This window comes from Paroedura picta, chromosome 7 (assembly GCF_049243985.1).
Source record: "Paroedura picta isolate Pp20150507F chromosome 7, Ppicta_v3.0, whole genome shotgun sequence".
Lineage (NCBI taxonomy): Eukaryota > Metazoa > Chordata > Lepidosauria > Squamata > Gekkonidae > Paroedura > Paroedura picta.
In genome coordinates this window covers 111,392,948-111,413,418 of record NC_135375.1, presented here as the reverse complement: position 1 = coordinate 111,413,418, position 20,471 = coordinate 111,392,948, and the positions used below count along the sequence as shown (strand labels likewise).

The 20,471-nt window shown below is 46.1% G+C and overlaps 1 protein-coding gene across 9 annotated transcripts in view; it reads right to left on the bottom strand.

Annotated features, from left to right (window-relative positions):
- Positions 1-20,471, bottom strand: part of KCNMA1 (potassium calcium-activated channel subfamily M alpha 1) — a 581,951-nt gene that overhangs the window by 101,384 nt on the left and 460,096 nt on the right. The window lies entirely within an intron of this gene.

Here is a 20,471-nt window from a genome sequence, read left to right as displayed (position 1 = left end):
CCTTCAGTCTTCGGAACACCCTCTCCTGGGCAGTTCACCTTGGTATCGACACTTCTTCCTTTTTGGCACCATGCGGAAATGGTTCTGGGCAAGGTGCCCTGAGCCAAGAGAAATGGCTGATAATAAATATTTTCCTCATGTAATAAGGCATAAGGTGGAGGAAGAGTACAAACCCTTCTGAATGACATCTGATGTTCTATAGAAAGGCCTGGGGAAAAACATCAATCCTGAACTTACTTTCTTTCTTTCTTTCTTTCTTTCTTTCTTTCTTTCTTTCTTTCTTTCTTTCTTTCTTTCTTTCTTTCTTTCTTTCTTTCTTTCTTTCTTTCTTTCTTTCTATTGCCACTCTTGGCCAGTCAGCTCAAGGCAGTTCCAAACAAAAACAGAATACAATTTAAAACAGTAAAACCAACCCACTCCCACCAAACCCCATCTGGAGGGCAATGGGCTGCCGATGCCACCTTGTGCCTCCGGGTGGGGTATTTAGGTGGGTGGCATTAGGTGCTCCAACTACCCAGACTCAACCAAATTCCCGATGAAAGAGCTCCATTTGGTTTGCTGGATATCTTTAATTGTAACGTATAATGTACAATCCTTGCATCAACCTAGCACTCACTTTAGTTTAATAGGGACAACATCTAAGGGTTTTATATGGAGAGGTAGACGGTGTAGGGAAAGTGACAGACGACAGCTAATGAGACTTCAGACACTTCAGTTCCAACTGCCGTTTAATTTAAAAGTCACCCGGATGTTTTAAAATCCGAATAAAAAAGAACTCATTATTTCAATGACATAAGCCCGAGACAATGTTCTGCGAATTGATTTAAGATGTGCTGGTAATGTGAATGGCCTTTGCACAAAGATGAACATCTGAAACAACATCTTACTTGGCTTCACTCCCTGATCCTTCCTTTAAGCACAATCAAGGAAACGTCTTCAAAGGAACGGCGGTCAAGATCTTGAGCTGTTTGGATTATTTTTTAAAGCTTATAAAAATAAATCTAGCCTCTTCATTGCCTCGTCTATGTCACCAACAAGACACGCTAATGCAGGTTTTTAACAAAACCCAGGGTTTTTTTTTTTTACTGCCCCCTCCCAATGCAGTTATCAAATGTGATTAATGAAACGTTAATGCTGACTTGCCAGGCCTGTTAAATGGAGAAGGTAAAGCTTTCCAAGCCACCACACAGAACACACAAAGCCAACCAGAAACTGCTTTAGTTGACGATCCATCTCGATTAAAGTATTAATCACTACATCCGGAGAAGGCCATCTGCAAGGACTTAGTGGAGCACTAGTGAATTCATTTTCACGTTGAAAACTCTCAGGCTGCACAAGCCATGCAACAAAACACAACACAACGAAACACCAGTCTCTGTTGCCAGATGCATTTGGTTATGGGGCTACCTACGGAGCTCTTGGTCCAAACCCAGATTTTGGTTTTGCTCAGGGAGACTCAGAGCCCTTTGCAGTCTACAATAGGAAGTGTCCCCTTGGTCTACTGAGCCCAACCAGTTAAGGTGCGGCAGTGAAGGTCTGTTGGGTAGGAGAAGGCTTCCTTTACGATTATTAACAAGCGGGATCGATTCTGGGATTCCATCAGTGGACTTGGTGCCAGCTACTGCATAGGTACTTGCCCTCTTGCACTGAACTGAGCGGATGGGATAACTTGATTTAGCTTCGTTCTTTACTTCTAAATAATGAGAAAAAGTGCATATTAATGCTTTCTGTGTTTTAAAAAATCCTCATACTATCTCAAAAATCGGTTGCAGTATTATACAACACTGTTGCAGTAACGTTGGCTGCCTTGAAAATCACAATTCACATGGTATCCCTAGAGAAAGGGAAACTCTTGCGTGAATTTATCAATCTCCTTCTTGAACTGCAGTGCCCAAAACTGGACACAATATTGCAAATAAGGTCTAACCAATGCAGAATAGAGTGGTGTTCTAACTTCCCTTGCTCTAGATTCTTTGCTCCTAACAATGCAGCCTAATAACGCATTAGCATTCTTAGCTGACATATCACACAGCTGGCTCACATTCAACTTATTGTCCACCACCAACACTCCTAAGTCCCTCTCATAGGCTCTTCCACCATTGGCCAGGCAGATCAGAAAGTTGCATGTGTCTTGACACTTAGCAGAGTTTATGTCCCAACACACATCAGGGAAATTGAAGTCACACATAATTACAAGCATCTGTTGCTTTGATATTCTATCAAGCTGCTCAAGGAGGGCAGCACCCATGTCCTCACCCTGGTCAAGTGGCCTGTAGCAGATGCCTCCCTTATCTTCACCCAGATACTTTCCACCAGAGTGTCACTCTCCTCCTCTATTTTTTTTTTGTCAGGCAAGCCCTCTCCTTCAATACAGCGCCATTCAACCTCCTCTTCAATCTTTTCTGGGTTTTTTAACAACTCCTATCCATCCACTACTGCATTCCAGTCATGAGAATCATTCCACCGCATCCCAACTGAGCACCACCAATGCTGCCAGTGGTTCATCTCCATTATGTTCTGCTCTCCATTCTTATTCCTTGTATCCCCACTGAAGTAATGGTGAAGTAATCACTGGAGTGTTGTCACAATACACTCAGGAGGTCCCCCAAATCCCCAGCTTTCATTTTTTAAAAGTAACTCTCGAGTCCTTCCCTCACCAAGATATGTTTTATTCCTTAGAGCTCCATAACAGTGGCTAGAAGCTTTCTTTAAAAAAATAAAAAAGGAAGGAACCCGGGGAACCAAAGAAGCTCCTCAGCCCATTGTTGCAAAACTTCCCCAATATACCAATATTTTAGTGCCACTTCAGGGTGGGGTTAGGGGAGGGAGTGGCTTGACCATGACAATACAATTCTCAAGCAGTGGCCTGAGGGGGAGTGGTCTCAAGTGGAATGGGAAAGGAGGGGGGCGGAATTCAGGGGAATAAACTGAAGTTGGATGTGGGGCCAGAACTGATGAAAAACCGCATGAGGAAAAGCCAGGCCAAGAATGCAGAGGTGCGAGGAAGGGTCCTGCCAGGCAGAGATCAGATGCAATGGCATTCCTCCCAAAGGGTGTTTGTGTGTGTGGGGGGGGGGGGTCTGGATGCTGCTGATTCTTCCACCCATAGGGCAGAGCAAAGAACATGGTATCCAGCATATTTGATGAACCAGCACCTGCCTCTGTCTGTGAGGGCTGGATAAGGAAGCATTACCATGGCAAGGGAGGGGGGAGATAAAATGTGAAGCTGCTGGTTTCATCAGCAACTTCACATCTTGCAAAAAGAGATTTTCAGACGATAGCCTGTAGGAACACTTATATGCATACGGATGCCGTCCTTTAGGGGGAGTGTTTGCTGGAGATCTCCACGAATTACTGAATCTTCAGACTACATACATCACTTATTAATTATTTATTTAAAATATTGATTCTTCTACTGGAAAAAAAGACTGCTTTGGAAGGTGGACTGCAGGACATTTGACCCCTCCCCTCCCTAAACTCGACCCTCAAATCTCCAGGTATTTCTGTACCTGGAGCTGGCAACCCTATGTTGGGTGTGATCACACCCACACCACTCCAACAGAGCTCTTATTTCAGCAGTATCCTGGGAAAGAACGTTGTGCTGAAAGTTTGAATGATATCAAGATAATCCAGTATGTCCCTCAGTTTCTTTGTTTCCCCTCTTGGTATCTATTTGCAGTATTTGGGTTAATCAGAATGATAATTGAGTCTCAAAGTATTTCTTTAAAGCAATCTTTGTGGATAATAAGAGTATTTCTACGCCTGTGGCAGTCTCTCCTATATTCCCTTTGAATGTGCAAAAGTTTTTAAAAAAAACAACAACAAGAACAACACAACACTGGCTTTACATAGCTTCAATTTAAATGCAACCAGGCAGAATACCAGCACAGCATTTGGGAAGAAATGGCTCTGGAGTAATTTGCCTGGAAGCAGCAGCAAGCATGCATTTACCGAAAAGAAAAGAGAAAGGTAATTAAAAGAAGACCCAGCCCCCCCAGTGTCACAGCTACTCTAGTTTGGAATGGCTGAATATTCAATAATCCTGTTTCCCCATATGCCAGCAAAAGCACAAATAGTTCTTAATGGTGGAACAATCATATTTATCTCTCTTTTTTCACCCTCAGATCTCCTTAATCTCCATGAGCAGTTCTGCCACTGTGTTTCTTCCATAACCTCATTTCTTTCTTTTATAACCTGGCTCTCATTTTAGAAGCGATGTTAACTCCCCCCCCCCCATTGACATGGTATTAAATAACATCCCGAAAGTGACCCGTTTCCACTCTCCTGTCACCTGGCAACTGCAGGGCCGAAATGGGTTGCCCATTCTCAAACGAAACAATTAGCAGATTAAGCATCTGGTGGCCGACGCTCTCTTTGATCTGGTTGTTGTTAAGCAATGAGCAATTCCTCGTCCTTCCGGGACGGGTGATGGCGATTTTGGGCTCATCAGCTTCCCCCTCTGAAAACACCCACAGACGGTCCCTTTAAACTGTCAGCTACGGCTGTGATCCCACCCAGCAGCCCCTTTACAAGACAACAGATTAACCATTAGACGAGATATGTTGAAAATACACAGCTTCAACCTTTCCCCAGCTAGCTCAGAGCGATGTATAGATGATTATTTCAACCGTCAGCTGCCGCATAGACTTAAATTCCTGCACAATAACTCCTGGATTCATCTGCCCCTTGTCAAGCTCCCGCAAACTTACTTTGAGGAGACAGGGGATGGCAGTTTCACGGCGGATCTCGAATAATCCAGACGGCCACTGTCTCTTTGTGAACAGGAAGCTCGGATGATGAGTTTCTAATGCATTCCTTATCAAAGGTAGTTGCACAAAAAAAAAAACAGACTCCGTCCGTTTGGGTTGGAGTTTATCATATACTCAAATGGAAAGTCAAAAGTGTTTGAGTTTAGTCGAGGGAGATGGAGGAATCCTCGAGAGAGCATCTTTAATCTCTCCCCCACACACGAAGATTTAATTACATACTGGCCATCATTACTTTATTTTCTCTAAAAAAGATTTCTAAGCCCAAGACGGATAAAATTATTGACGAGAACCTACACAACAACGGTGTAAAGCAGGGGTAGTCAAACTGCGGCCCTCCAGATGTCCATGGACTACAATTCCCAGGAGCCCCTGCCAGCATTCGCTGGCAGGGGCTCCTGGGAATTGTAGTCCATGGACATCTGGAGGGCCGCAGTTTGACAACCCCTGGTGTAAAGGTTTCATTCCTGAAAACTGCAGAGGTCGATGGAAGGAAAGGCTTGCTTGGAGGTGAAACAAATATCTGTCATTTCTTGCTCCAGACAAGAACATCTGGGGATCCTTTCTTGCTACCAATAAATGCCCCTCAGAGGGGCTGTCCAGAAGGCCAAAGGTGGACACAATGTCGTAAACTCAGACAATGCTAATCAATAGGCTGGAGAGAGTCTGCGTCTTCCCCAACCCCATTCTTGATTGTGGCTGAGTTCTGAATAAGAAACAGAAAGCTGCAAAACTCACACCGGGGATGGAAATGGCAGCAGAACCCCAGAATGACAGCTCATCTCCAGAATCTAAAGATCAATTCTCCTGGAGAAAATGACTGCTCTGGAGGATGGCACTTGGATCCCTCTGAGGTCCCTGTCATCCCCAAGCTCCAGCCCCAAATCTCCAAAGGTTTCCTGGCCTGGAACTGGCCATTGCACCCCTTCATCCATGGGGGGATCTGGCAACCCTACAGACAAATGCCTGTCTTCCCCTTGGCTGGGCTGCACTGAACATGGTGGAATTCTGTCTAGGGAGACAGAACTGAAGCTACAAACATTCACATTTGTCCCCACCCCCCACCCCCACCATGGATACATTCAGTGTTAATTCCTGAAAATTAAAATTATAATTTCCTTTCCCTTGTCCTTCTGGTATTATTGAGCTAGGCATAATTTGGAATCCCTCCCTCCCCAGATGCTACCTTGACTTTCCAGCCCTCTACCTTGTGCTTCCTTCCCCATTTATGAATTGCTATCTGTTTATTCAAGCCATTGTAGTATTATTGGCAAACTGTCAAATGGAGATAGCAGTGGATACTTTTTTCCTGTCAATATGAACATCCATAAACGTTCATGCAGCTGTGATAGAAAAAAGTTATGACTAAATTCTGTGGAAAGAGAAGGGGGAGGGGAAGATGCACCAAGGCAAAATGAAAAGGAAAAACAAAATGGTGTCAGAGGAAAGGAACTTTTAAACTTCGTAGAGGCCATCTGCTATGTTTCACCCTGTGTATGTATGGGGATGGAATTATAAAGAATCTGAAAGAAGACCCCCCCCCCGACAAATCTGCAATTATAAAAGATTATTTTCCTTCTGCAGCATTTTGTTTTTTTATTTAAGTTCTGTAGGGGCTAGGCTTTCCCCCACTATCACTAAGAAAACACAGTGAGAATATATTTTGATGATGGCTCCAAATGCCTAGAATCATGGAAGAACATCCTTGTATTCAACTCAAGAAAAGCTTGGTGAAGCTTTGAGAGGACATGCTTGGCATGCAGAAGGTCCCATGTTCAATCCCCAGCATCTCCCAGTAAAATGACTTCTGCCTGAGACCCCGGAGAGCAGCTACTGGTCTGTGTAGACAAGGGGTGGGCAAATTGTGGCCCTTCAGATGTCCATGGACAACAGTTCCCATGAGCCTCTGACAGCGCTGACCTAGATGAACTGGTTGTCTGATTCAGTATGGCACCCTCATATGTGTAAGCTTCAAAAAAAGAACAATGCAGCATAAAAACTGCCTATGCTAAATCCATTCCCCATCAAATATATTTCTGACAATTCTGTAGTCATTCAGAATCTCCTTTTATATCTACAGAAAGAAATTCTGTTCAGGCAATATAAGTAACAAAGGTACTAGGCCAAACTGTAGTTTTCTGGATGTCCATGGACTAAAATTCCCATGAGCCTCTGCCAGTTTGGCCACCCCTGCCCCACGCCCACTGTAGGGAAACACAGTGGGCTGATTGATCATGCAGCTGGCAATTTGGTGGATCAGTTGGGAGCTGAGGGATTCAATATGGATGAGGTGCATCATATACCCTGGCAGCTGAGCTGGGGTATGTTGACGTTTACATCAGCAGTTTCTCACCTGGTTCATGACACCTGGGAAAAAGAACCTGCATATCTAACAGACAACAGTGTGTGTGTGTGATGCTGTCAAGTTGCAGCTAACTTATGTCAATCCAAAAGGGTTTTCAGGGGGAGTGACAATCAGAGTTGGTTTGCAATCCAGGGCCCATTCTGCACATATTGGATAATGCACTTTTAATGTGCTTTTGCAGCTGGATTTCCCCATGCAGAACAGGATAATCTACTTTTAAAGTACATTGAAAGTGCATTATCCAATATGTGCAGAATGGGTCCTGGACTTCCTCAGGGGTCTCCCATCTGAGTATGAACCAGGGACAACCCTGCTAGCCTACACCAGTGAGGTGAAGGCAATGGTGTCATCAGGTTGCAGCCAAATCGAAAGAAAGATAATAACTTATGATGACCCCATAGGGCAGCGGTGGCCAAACTGTGGCTCTCCAGATTTCCATGGACTATGATTTCCATGGATGACAATTTGGACCTCCCCTGCCATAGGGTTCTCAAGGCAAGAGATGAGCAGAGGTGGTCTGCCATCGCCTGTCTCTGTGCGGCAACCCCGGACTTCTTCCTTGGTTGTCTCCCATCCAAGTGCTAACCCAGGATGATCCTGTTCAGGTACTGAGTTCTGAGGAGCCAATTCTTCCTCGGGCCATTCAGGTTGGGACATCTGTGTGCATGTTTGATTTCAACTGTGTCACTGCATCCTTCCCTTTTTGGTACTTTTATTTATGTTTTACAAATGAATTTTCTCTAAAATTCCCAGGAGAGTATATATCTTAGAAGAAGAAGAAGAAGAAGAGTTGGTTCTTATATGCCTCTTTTCTCTACCCAAAGGAGTCTCAAAGCAGCTTACATTTGGCTTCCCTTTCCTCTCCCCACAACAGACACCCTGTGGGTGGGTGAGGCTGAGAGAGCCCTGAGATTACTGCTTGGTCAGAACAATTTTATTAGTGCTGTGGCAAGCCCAAGGTCACCCAGCTGGCTGGATGTGAGGGAGGAACAGGGAATCAAACCCAGCTCACCAGATTAGAAGTCCGCACTTAAACACTACACCAAACTCGCTCAGAGACAAAAAGTGAAGGACAATTTAAAAAACTGAAAAATTGCTCTTGGTTGATGCCCCCCCCGTCCCCCTCCTGCTGGTGGCTGGGCCAGCCCTGGCAAGCTCTAACTGGACCAGGCCTGGCAAGTTCTAACACCACCTGTACCATTTGTTCTTTTGCCCAAGAGAACGTCAGCCACCATGGGCAAGGACTGGCATCTTCCCCACCATCTTCCCCACCGTTAGCTGTAATCATGCTGACCTATACTAGGGATCTGTCCTACTATGGTTGAGCTCCAAGCACTACCAGAGGTTGACCTGTTGTGGCCAGACAGAACCAGTGCTCAGGTCAAGGAAGTTGCCTCAATGGTCCACAAGCAGAGAGGAGAGGGGTTCCAAATTTCATCCAAATTGCATCATCCCAAATGTGCTCATACTTGTGCCTGGGATGCCAGTAACTGTTCCTGCTCATCTGGCCTTGCTACGAACATAAACAAAGAAAGATACAAGCACTAAGAGAAAAAGAGAGCGAGAGCAGGGCCCTTGGTGATAGTTCTGTTCATCTGGATGTAGACGGCTTCTTTATTGCAAACAATGCATTTGACAAGAAACTAAAGTTATTGAGTACGGAGGGAAAGGGGTCTCCAATACACGTACGGCTACTTCTCCCTAGCACTTGGCTATAAATCTGGACTCCAGGCTCAAACTTTCTTTCCTATTATCAGATAGCCTGGCAATAGCACAGGTAAAATTCTACCCCAGACAATGGAATTGGCTTGTCATGAAGGTTCATCTTCAGCTGGCTCAGGAGACACCTTGCCAACAAAAATTGAGCTGTGTTCTTTAAGCCAGATGCCTTCAACTTTTTCAGACTCACCCAATTTTACCATGGGACCCATTTTAGAGGTCTACCACATTTCCCCACCTTTCTCCTTCGCTCTTCTCTCTCATGAAGATACGGAGTCGGTCAAAGTCAGTCTTGTCTACTCAGACCAGCAGTGGATTGCCAGGGATTCAGCTAGAGATCCCTTCACATCACCTCCTACCTGGGCCTTTCACCTGGAGAGGCTAGGTTTGAACCTGGGACCTTTTGCATGCTAGGCAGATCTTCCACCTCTGAGCCACATCCCCACCACCACCTGAAGTCCTTCCACTTTCTCATAGAATCATAGAATCATAGAGTTGGAAGGGGCCACACAGGCCATCTAGTCCAACCCCCTGCTCAACGCAGGATCAGCCCAAAGCATCTCCCACTTTCCAAAACTCTAAAACAACAACCAAGAAAGGAAAGGACAGAAGAGCTGCTCCTGAGCCCCAACCGAGGTCGGTCTCCACCCACCTGCCCGAGACTAACGTTCTAAGTGGTAGCGCGGCATTGATTCCTCTCAGCTTCCTTTGCAAAGAAGTTATCGAAAGAGTTGGGCCTTTGGAGAAGGGGGAAGTGAGGAGAACAGCAAGATTCATCATTAACAAATGCCAGGAGACAGTCCAATTATAGCAGTCTATTGGTGCTCCCGGGCACAATCTATACCCCTTTCAAGTAAATGGCAATGTTGCCATTGATTTTGCTTTTTGAGCCGCATGGTACCCACCGCTCATGAATAATATTCCATAATATTTTTGCCAAGGGTTGTCTTAAACAACTTTGTTGTTTATGAGATTATAGACGTTACAGTTTTGGTGTACGTCTAATCCTAAAAAATTCAAAGTGCAATAACAGTGAAGGCATGTGTGATCACTGGGGAGCTGGGATTGACTGTAGCTCCCGGTCAAGACTCAAGGTAACTGCTGTATAGTGTGCAAAATGCCCAGTGATTTCCCGAAATTGCAAGTACCTCTCCCAAGCTTAACCTTTAAAAGCTCTTAAAAGACTCATCGACTGCTGATAACCTTGATTCTCCCTACTCATGGAACCCTGTCATGGTCCCCTGAGTCCTGTAGTTTATGGAAATTCCTTCCAAGGGATGCCTGGACACCTTCTAAAAAGCGTTGTTAAAGTACTTTGTTTAGACAGCTTCCTATGAGAAATTTCAAGCAGCATAACTAAGTGCTGACTTCTGTGTACAAAAACAACGCAAAGTTTGAGTCCGGTTTAATGCTGGATATAAGCTTTTGTGAGCATGTAAACAAGAGCTTACACTCGGGATTCAACTTTGTGGGTCTTCAGACGGCCACTGGACTCAAACTCGGTTCTGTTGCTTCAGGGGTAGTCAAACTGCGGCCCTCCAGATGTCCATGAACTACAATTCCCTTGAGCCCCTGCCAGCGAATGTTCTCATACTTCTGCCTGGGATGCCAGCGAATGCTGGCAGGGGCTCATGGGAATTGTAGTCCATGGACATCTGGAGGGCCGCAATTTGACCACCCCTGCTTCAGACCAACATCACGACCCACTTGAAAAACTAAGCAAAGTATGGATCTATAAGGCAGCTTCCTTTACAAGACTTCAACTTCTCTCCCAAAAGGGCATTGCAGAGATGGAAAAGGTACAGAAGAGGCCAACTGGGATGATTAGGGGGTCAGAGCCCCATCCCTATGGGAAAAGGCTGAAGTGTTTGGGGCTTTTCATTCGACATTTTAAAAAAGGCCACTAAGACAGGACATGAGAGAAGCTTATAAATTAATGCATGGGGTGGAAAGCGCTGACAAGTCCTAGAACTCAAAGGCATCCCATGAAGCAGATGAGCTCTAGAGTCAGGATGGACAAAAGGAAATACTTCTTAGAATCATAGAATAATAGAGTTGGAAGGGACCTCCGAGGTCCTCTAGTCTAACCCCCTGCACTATGCAGGACACTCACAACCCTATCGCTCATCCAATGCCACCTGCCACCCTCTTGAACCTTCACAGAATCAGCCTCTCCGTCAGATAGCTATCCAGCCTCTGTTTAAAAATTTCCAAAGATGGAGAACCCACCACCTCCCGAGGAAGCCTGTTCCACTGAGAAACCGCTCTAAATGTCAGGAAATTCTTCCGGATGTTTAGACGGAATTCCTTTTGAATTAATTTCATCCCGTTGGTTCTGGTCCGTCCCTCCAGGGCAAGAGAGAACAACTCTGCTCCATCCTCTATATCATGGGTAGTCAACCTGTGGCAAAGCTGGCAGGGGCTCCTGGGAATTGTAGTCCATGAACATCTGGAGGACCACAGATTGACTACCCCTGCTCTATATGACAACCTTTTAAATACTTGAAGATGGCTATCAGATCCCCTCTCAGTTATCTCCTCTCCAGGCTAAACAGACCAAGCTCCCCCAACCTTTCTTCATATGTCTTGGTCTCCAAACCCCTCGCCATCTTTGTTGCCCTCCTCTGGATGAGTTCCAGTTTGTCTACACCCCTCTTCAACTGGGGTGCCCAAAACTAAACACAGTACTCCAAGTGAGGCCGACCCAGAGCAGTGTTTGCATGCCCATGTAGGCGCATGATTACAGATATGTCCTAATATATCCAAAGGTGTGCTTACTACAATTAAAACCAACCAACCAACCAACCAACCAACCAACCAACCAACCAACCAACCAACAAAACCCCCATGTCTTGGACAGCCTTACCGGGGTTACTTGATTCCTAAGATGTGAGCACCATCTACTGGTAATAACGAGTTTTAAGCTACTTCTGCAATTTTATATAGTTTTTTTTTTAACACTGTCGTTCAGGAAATGTACACTAAAATGCCTAGTCATATTTCTAGGCCCCTGTTAACGGTAGCAATTTTATGATCAGTCTTTGGGCATGTAGGTTATTGTTTAATAATACTCTATTACCTGCATAAGGTCTTCCATAAAGACAGGGAAAATGTAATTGCACCGCAATTAATTCTTGTATGTAAACAGTATAAGACACCACGCAAAATCCCAAATAAATGGGGGGAGGGGTGGGGGGGGGAGAGGACAATTTTGTTGCAGCGACAGTTTGAAACTAAAGATCCCATAAGATAATTTAAGAAAATTAGATACAGTTCATGACACTGAGAGAAGAGGAAAAATATCCACCAGGCATTCCCCTGAGACTGACCAACCCCTCAGACACCTCCTCCATGGCCTACACCAGACTGACCTCTCTGGGGGTTTATCTGTCATTCCTGTTATACTACTGTTGATCAAATTAGTTGATATTATGTTAATTTAAGTCACTGTTGGATTATTGTTGATATTATTTTTGACTATGTTCTACGCTTAGGTTGTTCCATGTATTACCTCACAATGTTATATGTAAACCGCCCTGAGCTGTATGAGAGGCCAGCATAAAAATCTAAATAAATAAATAAATAAATTGTGTGTGTGTATATGTATATGTATATGTATATGTATATGTATATGTATATGTATATGTATATGTATATGTATATGTATATGTATATGTATATGTATATGTATATGTATATGTATATGTATATGTATGGAACACAAATACCTCTCCTTTGTCACAGTGAAATGCCTGTTATTTTTTTTGGGGGGGGGGGGAGGAAAGGTTGGAATTGGAGAAAGAAGAAGAAAAAGAAGAGTTGGTTCTTCTATGCCGCTTTTCTCTACCCGAAGGAGTCTCAAAGCGGCTTACAATCCCCTTCCCTTTCCTCTCCCCACAACAGTCACCCTGTGAGGTGGGTGAGGCTGAGAGAGCCCTGATATCACTGAAGAAGAAGAAGTGTTGATTCTTATATGCTGCTTTTCTTTACCCAAAGGAGTCTCTAAGCAGCTTCCAATCTCCTTCCCTTTCCTCTCCCCAATACAGACACCCTGTGAGGGAGGGGAGGATGGGAGAGCCCTGATATTACTGAAGAAGAAGTGTTGGTTCTTAGATGCTGCTTTTCTCTGCCCGAAGGAGTCTCTAAGCGGATTACAGTTGCCTTCCCTTTCCTCTCCCACAACAAATACCCTGAGAGGTGGGTGAGGCTGAGAGAGCCCTGATATTCCTACTCGGTCAGAACAGCTTTATCAGTGCTGTGGCGAGCCCAAAGTCACCCAGCTGGCTGCATGTGGAGGAGGAGCGAGGAATCAAACCTGGCTCGCCAGATCAGAAACCCGAACTCCTAACCATTACACCAACCTACAGATCACCATAAAGCCATATTTTCATCCCCAAAATTGAGAGCGATGGACCAGTTCTGTGCCCCTGACATTTTCACAATGAGCTTGACTTTATCATTCCCACCTAAATGAACAGCAGCTTTCCCATAAGAGAGAGAGTCAAGAGGTCTTAGGGACATAGCCGCATGTTAAAATTTGTATCGCCCAGGGGTCTTGCCTAATTTCAGAGATATTGGCAGATGTTATGCTCCACTAGAAAATAACTGAATAAAGGACTTTCACTTTATGCTGTACTGAGGAATTCTTATGTTACATGGAGGAGCAATAATATTGTACCAGATGTAGTAACACTTCACTTTGTATACGAGAAATAATAGGCCTTGTTACACACAATACTTTGTTTTCAGTTTGTTGTGCAGCCCCTATGAGCAGGATGGTGAGCCAGCGGGGTGTTGTGGTTAAGAGTAGAACATCTAACCTGGGTTGGATTCTCCGCTCCTCCTCCACATGCAGGCAGCTGGGTGACCTTGGGCTAGTCGCAGTTCTCTTAGAGCTGTTCTGGCTGGGCAGTTTTCCTAGAGGTCTCTCAGCCACATCTCCCTCACAGGGTGTCTGTTGTGGGGGAGAGTAGGGGAAGGCGATAGTACGCCACTTTGAGATTCCCTTGGGAAGAGAAAAGTGGCATATAAAAACCAACTCTTCTTCTTCTGCTCTGACCGAGCAGTAATATCAGGGCTCTCTCAGGCTCATCCACCTCACAGGGTGTCTTGTTGGGGGGAGAGGAAAGGGAAGGCGACTGTAAGCCACTTTGAGACTCCTTTGGGTAGAGAAAGAACCAACTATTCTTCTTCTTCAGTAATATCAGGGCTCTCTCAGCCTCATCCATCTCACAAGGTGACTGTTGTGGGGAGAGGAAAGGGAAGGCGACTGTAAGCCACTTTGAGACTCCTTTGGGTAGAGAAAGAACCAAGTCTTCTTCTTCTTCTTCAGTAATATCAGGGCTCTCTCAGCCTCACCCACCGCACAGGGTGTCTGTTGTGGGGAGAGGAAAGGGAAGGCGAATGTAAGCCGCTTGGAGATTCCTTTGGGTAGTGAAAAGCAGGGTATAAAAGCCAACTCTTCTTCTAACCTAATTTCAGATATATATCCCAGAGTGCATGTTTATTTGCTCTCTCCTCCAGAATTCAGCTGGAGCCAACCACCATCCAGGGCCCATTCTGCACACATAGGATAATGCACTTTCAATGTGCTTTGGCAGCTGTATTTTACAGTGTGGAACAGGAAAATCTGCTTCTAAAGTGCATTGAAAGCGCAATATCCTATGTGTGCGGAATAGGCCCAGGTAGCCAACACCTGCACAGCTCCAACCATTCTTTTCTCGGCATGACACGAGCGACACAATGTACCTTGGGGAAATGGCTTCTGCAGCTGCTGATGCCAGCTGTATCTTTTACAGACTTCAGTATCTGTTGGGACGATTTCATTCTTAGTAAGCCCTGCCCCGACCCAAAGACCGCTGTCTCTTGGCATATGCATGAAGGCAACAAATAACTCAAATTATAAATAGCAAAGACTGCATCCTTAAAACATAATAGCAAAATCACGGTGACCGAGGATGGCAGAGCTGAAGCCGGTTTCAGCAATATGGAGCAGGAAGTCAGGGGTGGCTGGTCATGTCTGGGTTAACAGAGAAGAGGCCAAGCCCCACAAAAAAAATGGAACAACACATATACAGCAGCCAGACTATATTGGATTACCTTTGCAAACCAACAAACAGAAGACCTCTTCCTCAAAGAATATATATTAGAGCAGGGGTAGTCAACCCGTGGTCCTCCAGATGTCCATGGACTACAATTCCCATGAGCCCCTGCCAGCAAATGCTGGCAGGGGCTCATGGGAATTGTAGTCCATGGACATCTGGAGGACCACAGGTTGACTACCCCTGTATTAGAGCATCCAACAAAGCATGCGGCACTTTGGCTGGTAATGGATGAACTCAGACTGGCAATTCCGCAAGAGGCAAAAAAAACGTGCGCTGCAAAATCTACCCGTGATAAGTAACGGCTGCATGGCTTACAACAGCGATCTGATCTCTAACAGAGAAAGTCTGCCGAAGGATGGATGCATGTGGGCCAGGTCATTTGTTCACAGGAAAACAAAACAGGAGCGAGATGCTTCTGCAGAACAACAGAGGGCCGTTCTGGGCCCCTCCTGATTCGATCGCTAACAAACATGCTACACCGATAACACGGGCTCCAGAGGGTAGCTAAGAAGACTTATCGGTGGTGACACGGAGGGGAAGTCGCGTCTCATACAGCCGCCGAATGGGAGGACGTCTTTTCAAAGTTATGGAAATCCCTCTCCCCTCCGCCGGTGTCACCAGACCTCCGAGTCACTCACACGTCACACGTCAAAGGAGCTAAACGTCAAGGCTTGGCTTGTTATGCTGGTGACAGGAATGAAAGCAGACCCCCATTACGCTGCGTGACGTGGCCTCTGACTTATGGCGACCCTGTGGATTAACATCCTCCAAAATGTCCTCTCCTTTAACAGCCTTGCAAGGGGGGGGGGCTCCTTCCTCTCAAGTTTGTGCTCCCTCTTTTTCTGCTGCCTTCAACTTTTCCTTTGCTGATTGTCTTTCCTAGCGACTCTGGTCTTCTCATCATGGAACCAAAGAACGCTGGCCTCGGTTTAGTTGTTTCAGCTGGGAGGATTCAGGCCCGATCCCTAAAAGCTGATTCATGTGCCAGTAGGCTGTAAAGCAGGGGTAGTCAAACTGCGGCCCTCCAGATGTCCATGGACTACAACTCCCATGAGCCCCTGCCAGCGAATGCTGGCAGGAGCTCATGGGTATTGTAGTCCATGGACATCTGGAGGGCCGCAGTTTGACTACCCCTGCTGCAAAGCATTGGATGCCACAAATTTCCCTCCCCTCTTTTTTGGGCTGGTCAAGGTGATGGGTTTCAGTGGCAGCTCTACTGTTCCTTAAAGTTTGAGTCCAGGGGCACCTTTAAGACCAATAAAGTTTAATTCTGGGTATAAGCTTTCAAAACAAAATTTGTGCATGCACATGAAAGCCCGCTGGATGTAGTGGTTCAGAGCGGAGGCCTCTAATCTGGAGAACTGAGTTCAATTCCCTCTCCTCCTCTAGATGCGACCAGTGAGGTGACCTTGGTCTAGTCACAGCTCTCTTTCAATTGTCCTGGCAGAGCAGTTCTCTTGGAGCTCTCTCAACCCCATCTACCCCTCAGGGCATCTGTTGTGGGGAGAGGAAGGGAAGGCAACTCTCAGCTGCTTTGAGACTCCATTGGGAATTAAAAAAGCAGGGTTTTACACACACACAAACAGCTCTCCCCTGAATTGATCTTAAGGTGCCCCTGGACTCAAATGTTCTTCCATTGCTTCAGACCAACATGGCGGCCCACCTGAAAGTTTCTTATAGTGTGTAGTTTTGCCCTGACATATTTTTTCAAGCTATCTTTTTCATCAAAGCTTTGATAAAAAAACAAAACATGGCTTTTGCTGGGACTGAACTCCTTGAGTTGTTATTCTAGAGGGCACTGATGGGAAGAAAATTGTTTTGTTCTGTTTGCTACATAAGGGAATTTAGGCCCAGCAAATGAAGAGACTGTTCGGCATGCCGCAGAAGAGGGAGAGGGCCATCGAATGCAACCCACGGCTTTTACGCAAGAGCAGACAAGGGGAATTATACCCGGCTGGCCCGGCAAGGCTGTACCATTTCAAAGCTCTCCTGCAAAAGTTTTGGCCCCCTCCTCCCTATCTGTCACAGGCCCCTTTGGGGGCTTCTATTAAAAACTAGAGATTAAAACTTGATGAAAATTCTACAGGATTTGTCTGTTTATTTCAAGCTCATGTTTCCCAGCAACAACATGATGGGGGGGGGGGGGATGTTTCTGAATCAAAACATCTGGAAAATTGGTTTTTGCCATTTGCTCCAGTGAAGCCAGTGTGAAGTACGGGCCCCGGCAAAGCAAAAAGGGAGACGGAGAAGCATGTCTATGAAAAACATCCTCCACAGGTCATATTCAAGGAACCAATTTCTTCCATGTCACATGATGTCTAGTGCTTTAGGATAGGGGTAGTCAAACTGCGGCCCTCCAGATGTCCATGGACTACAATTCCCAGGAGCCCCTGCCAGCGAATGCTGGCAGGGGCTCCTGGGAATTGTAGTCCATGGACATCTGGAGGGCCGCAGTTTGACTATCCCTGGTCTAGGATCTTGCAGGCCTGGGTTCAAATCCCCAGTGGCCATGGAAATGTCACACTGGGTGCCTTTGTGCCAGTCACCCTCTCTCCATGTGACCTGCCACAGTACATTGATGGGGAGGGGGAGAGGGGGGAGAAGGAGTACGTGGGAGAGAAAGAGGGAAATCAGTCTGCCAGATGCTGATGGACTGAGGGGAAAACCAGTTCTCCAGGTCTCCACATTAGAGGACCCAGCGTGGTATTGGGGTAAAGAGCGGCAGCCTCTCATCTAGAGAGCTGAGTCTGATTCCCCACTCCTCCTCCACATGCAGCCAGCTGGGTGACCTTGGGCTAGTCACAGTCCTGATAGAGCTGTTCTCACAGAGCAGTCCTTCCAAGGCTCTCTCAGCCTCACCTCCCTCACAGGGTGTCTGCTGTGGGGAGAGGAAGGGAAGGCAAACGCAAGACAGTTTGAGACTCCTTCGGGTAGCGAAAAAGGGGGTATAAAAAACAACTCTTCTTCTTCTAATTCACCTCAGAGGCACACTATCAAGTTTGCTAAAACGCTCAATGCGGTGCAGTCCGTTATGAACTAGACCCCATCAGTTTGCCCAGTTCCATAAGCAACCGAAAGGAGTGGCAAACGGCGAAAACAGTGACTCATTGCAGCCTAGGCAACGGCCCCCTAAACAGTACAAGGCCTGCGGGAAACCGTTTTTAGCAGGCCTCCGCCTACCGTTTTCAAGTAACTGCCAAATTCAAATGAGCGCTTGAGCTCTTCTTCAGCATCTTACCCATTCAGCCTTCTCCTAAGAGTGCATGACCCTGGAGTTGATTTGAGCCAAGTGCCCAATCGCAGCCCTACAAATTAGCTCCAGACACCAAACAGTATTCAATTTGGAGCTGGCGGAATCTATCCTGCAAATTGGCACCGGGGACTTTCCCCGAACACTCGATGTGCCTTCTCAACCCTGCCGCAGTTTCCGCAATCTCCCTCCCGAAGGCCCATTTAGGACCAAATTAAATGTAACTTTGACTTAATTAACATTCTAAAGGATAATGAGCACAGTGTAGCTTCATAGGAAACATTTGTATTGTAAAAATGGATAAAAATTTAATAACTCTTTGTTAATAAGGGCCGTCTCTCCAGACCAGTAAAGCCTCGGGCGTTCCGAGGCTCTCCTCTGAGGTCTAATCCGGGTTCCCTAATGCAGGTGGAAGAAGAAGAGTTGACATTTGCTCTAAGCCTCCTCTGGATCAAGGCTCTGCTTCTTCATAAGGACTTTATTTCATCGAAGTAAAGGTCAGAATTGGGGCTCAAGGCAGGGCGACGACAGGAGCGCTCAAGAGGGAAGGGAGCCCGTCCTGGCATCTGTCGCTTGAGATTGCTCAAGAGGAGGAGAGACGGAGAGCTAACTGGCTAGCATCTGTCCTACACCGAGGAGGTAACACGCAGAATCTGCTGCCTGGTGGTAAAGAACTGTCAGGGTGAGTTTTGTGACAACCAGCCACACTCAGGAAATAAAAATGCAAACATAATTTCCATGTCGCCTTGCATAAAGCCCTCTCTGGAAACCCGTTCCATGGGCTGAAGACAGATCCCCCCCCCCTCCTCCTTCTAGCCTGTCCCCATCAAGGCAATCCACTCCCTAGTCACTTTCCCATGACCCTACTAAGAAACACTACCCCAAGTAGGGGGCCAAAGGGTTTTCTGAAAAAGACTTCACTCAGCCTCCTCTCCTGCTTCCCTCCCCTGCAAAGATAGGGCCGCTGAACTTGGGACTGCTGGCTTCTTGTAGGTAAATTCCCAGATACAAGATTCCGGGGTTTGCAGATGTCAGGAATCAGCCCAGCCCTACGGTGCACTACAAGAGAAACCATCAACTTCCTTCCTCACATGGCTTAGCAATCGGAAACGACCAATCCTATCGATGTGTAGCATCCACCATTCTACTGGAGGTGAATTTCTCCATACCCACAAAAGAAGAAGAAGAGTTGGTTTCTATGCCCTTCACTGCCTGAAGGAGTGTCAAAGCAGCCTACGACCGCCTTCCCTTCCTCTCCCCACAACAGACACCCTGTGAGGTAGATGAGGCTGAGAGAGCCCTGAGATTACTGCTTATAGAATCATAGAATCATAGAGTTTGAAGGGGCCATACAGGCCATCTAGTCCAACCCCCTGCTCAACGCAGGATTAGCCCTAAGCATCCTAAAGCAATTAGTCAGAACTGAAGAAGAAGAGCTGGTTCTTACATGCCGCTTTTCTCTACCCGAACGAATCTCAAAGCGACTTACAATCGCCTTCCCTTTCCTCTCCCCACAACAGACACCCTTTGAGGGAGGAGGGTCTGAGAGAGCTTTGAAAGGACTGTGGCTGGCCCAAGGTCACCCAGCTGGCTGCATGTGGAGGAGGAGGAGGAGTGGGGAATCAAACCTGGCCCTTCAGATTAGAGGCCACCACTCTTAACTGCGACACTATGCTGGCAGGGGCTCATGGTCATTGTAGTCCATGGACATCTGGAGAGCCACAGTTTGGACACCCAACAGTACCCAGATAAATGTTTCATGTCTCCTTGGCACCCTTGTCCCTTTTAAAAGAATTAAAAGAATTAAAAGCATTAAACTCTTGTTTTCTTTTCCTAAACAGAAGCAGTATGTTTTTGGACTTCTACCGCCATTTGGACACCCAGCCCTTGTCTCAATAATGGCCATTTACTTTCAAAACTTCCAAATATTTCCCTAATCCGGAAGTCTAAACCAGAATTAATATAAGTGCACTGTTTTTGTTGCGTTTGACTTGCTTCCTTTCTTAGCCATGGTCTAAATTTAGACTGCCAGCACTTGAGGGGAGTGGCTTGCAGGGTCCGGTCATGTCCTGTTCCCAAACTATAAGTCAATAAAGATGGTTGTGGTTCTTGTTTTATCATATTTTGGAGGCATGGTGCTGGAATTTCTTTTGAATTAATTTCATCCCATTGGTTCTGGTCTGTCTCTCCAGGGCAAAAGAGAACAACTCTGTTCCATCCTCCATATGGCAGCCTTTTAAATACTTGAAGATGGTTATCAGATCCCC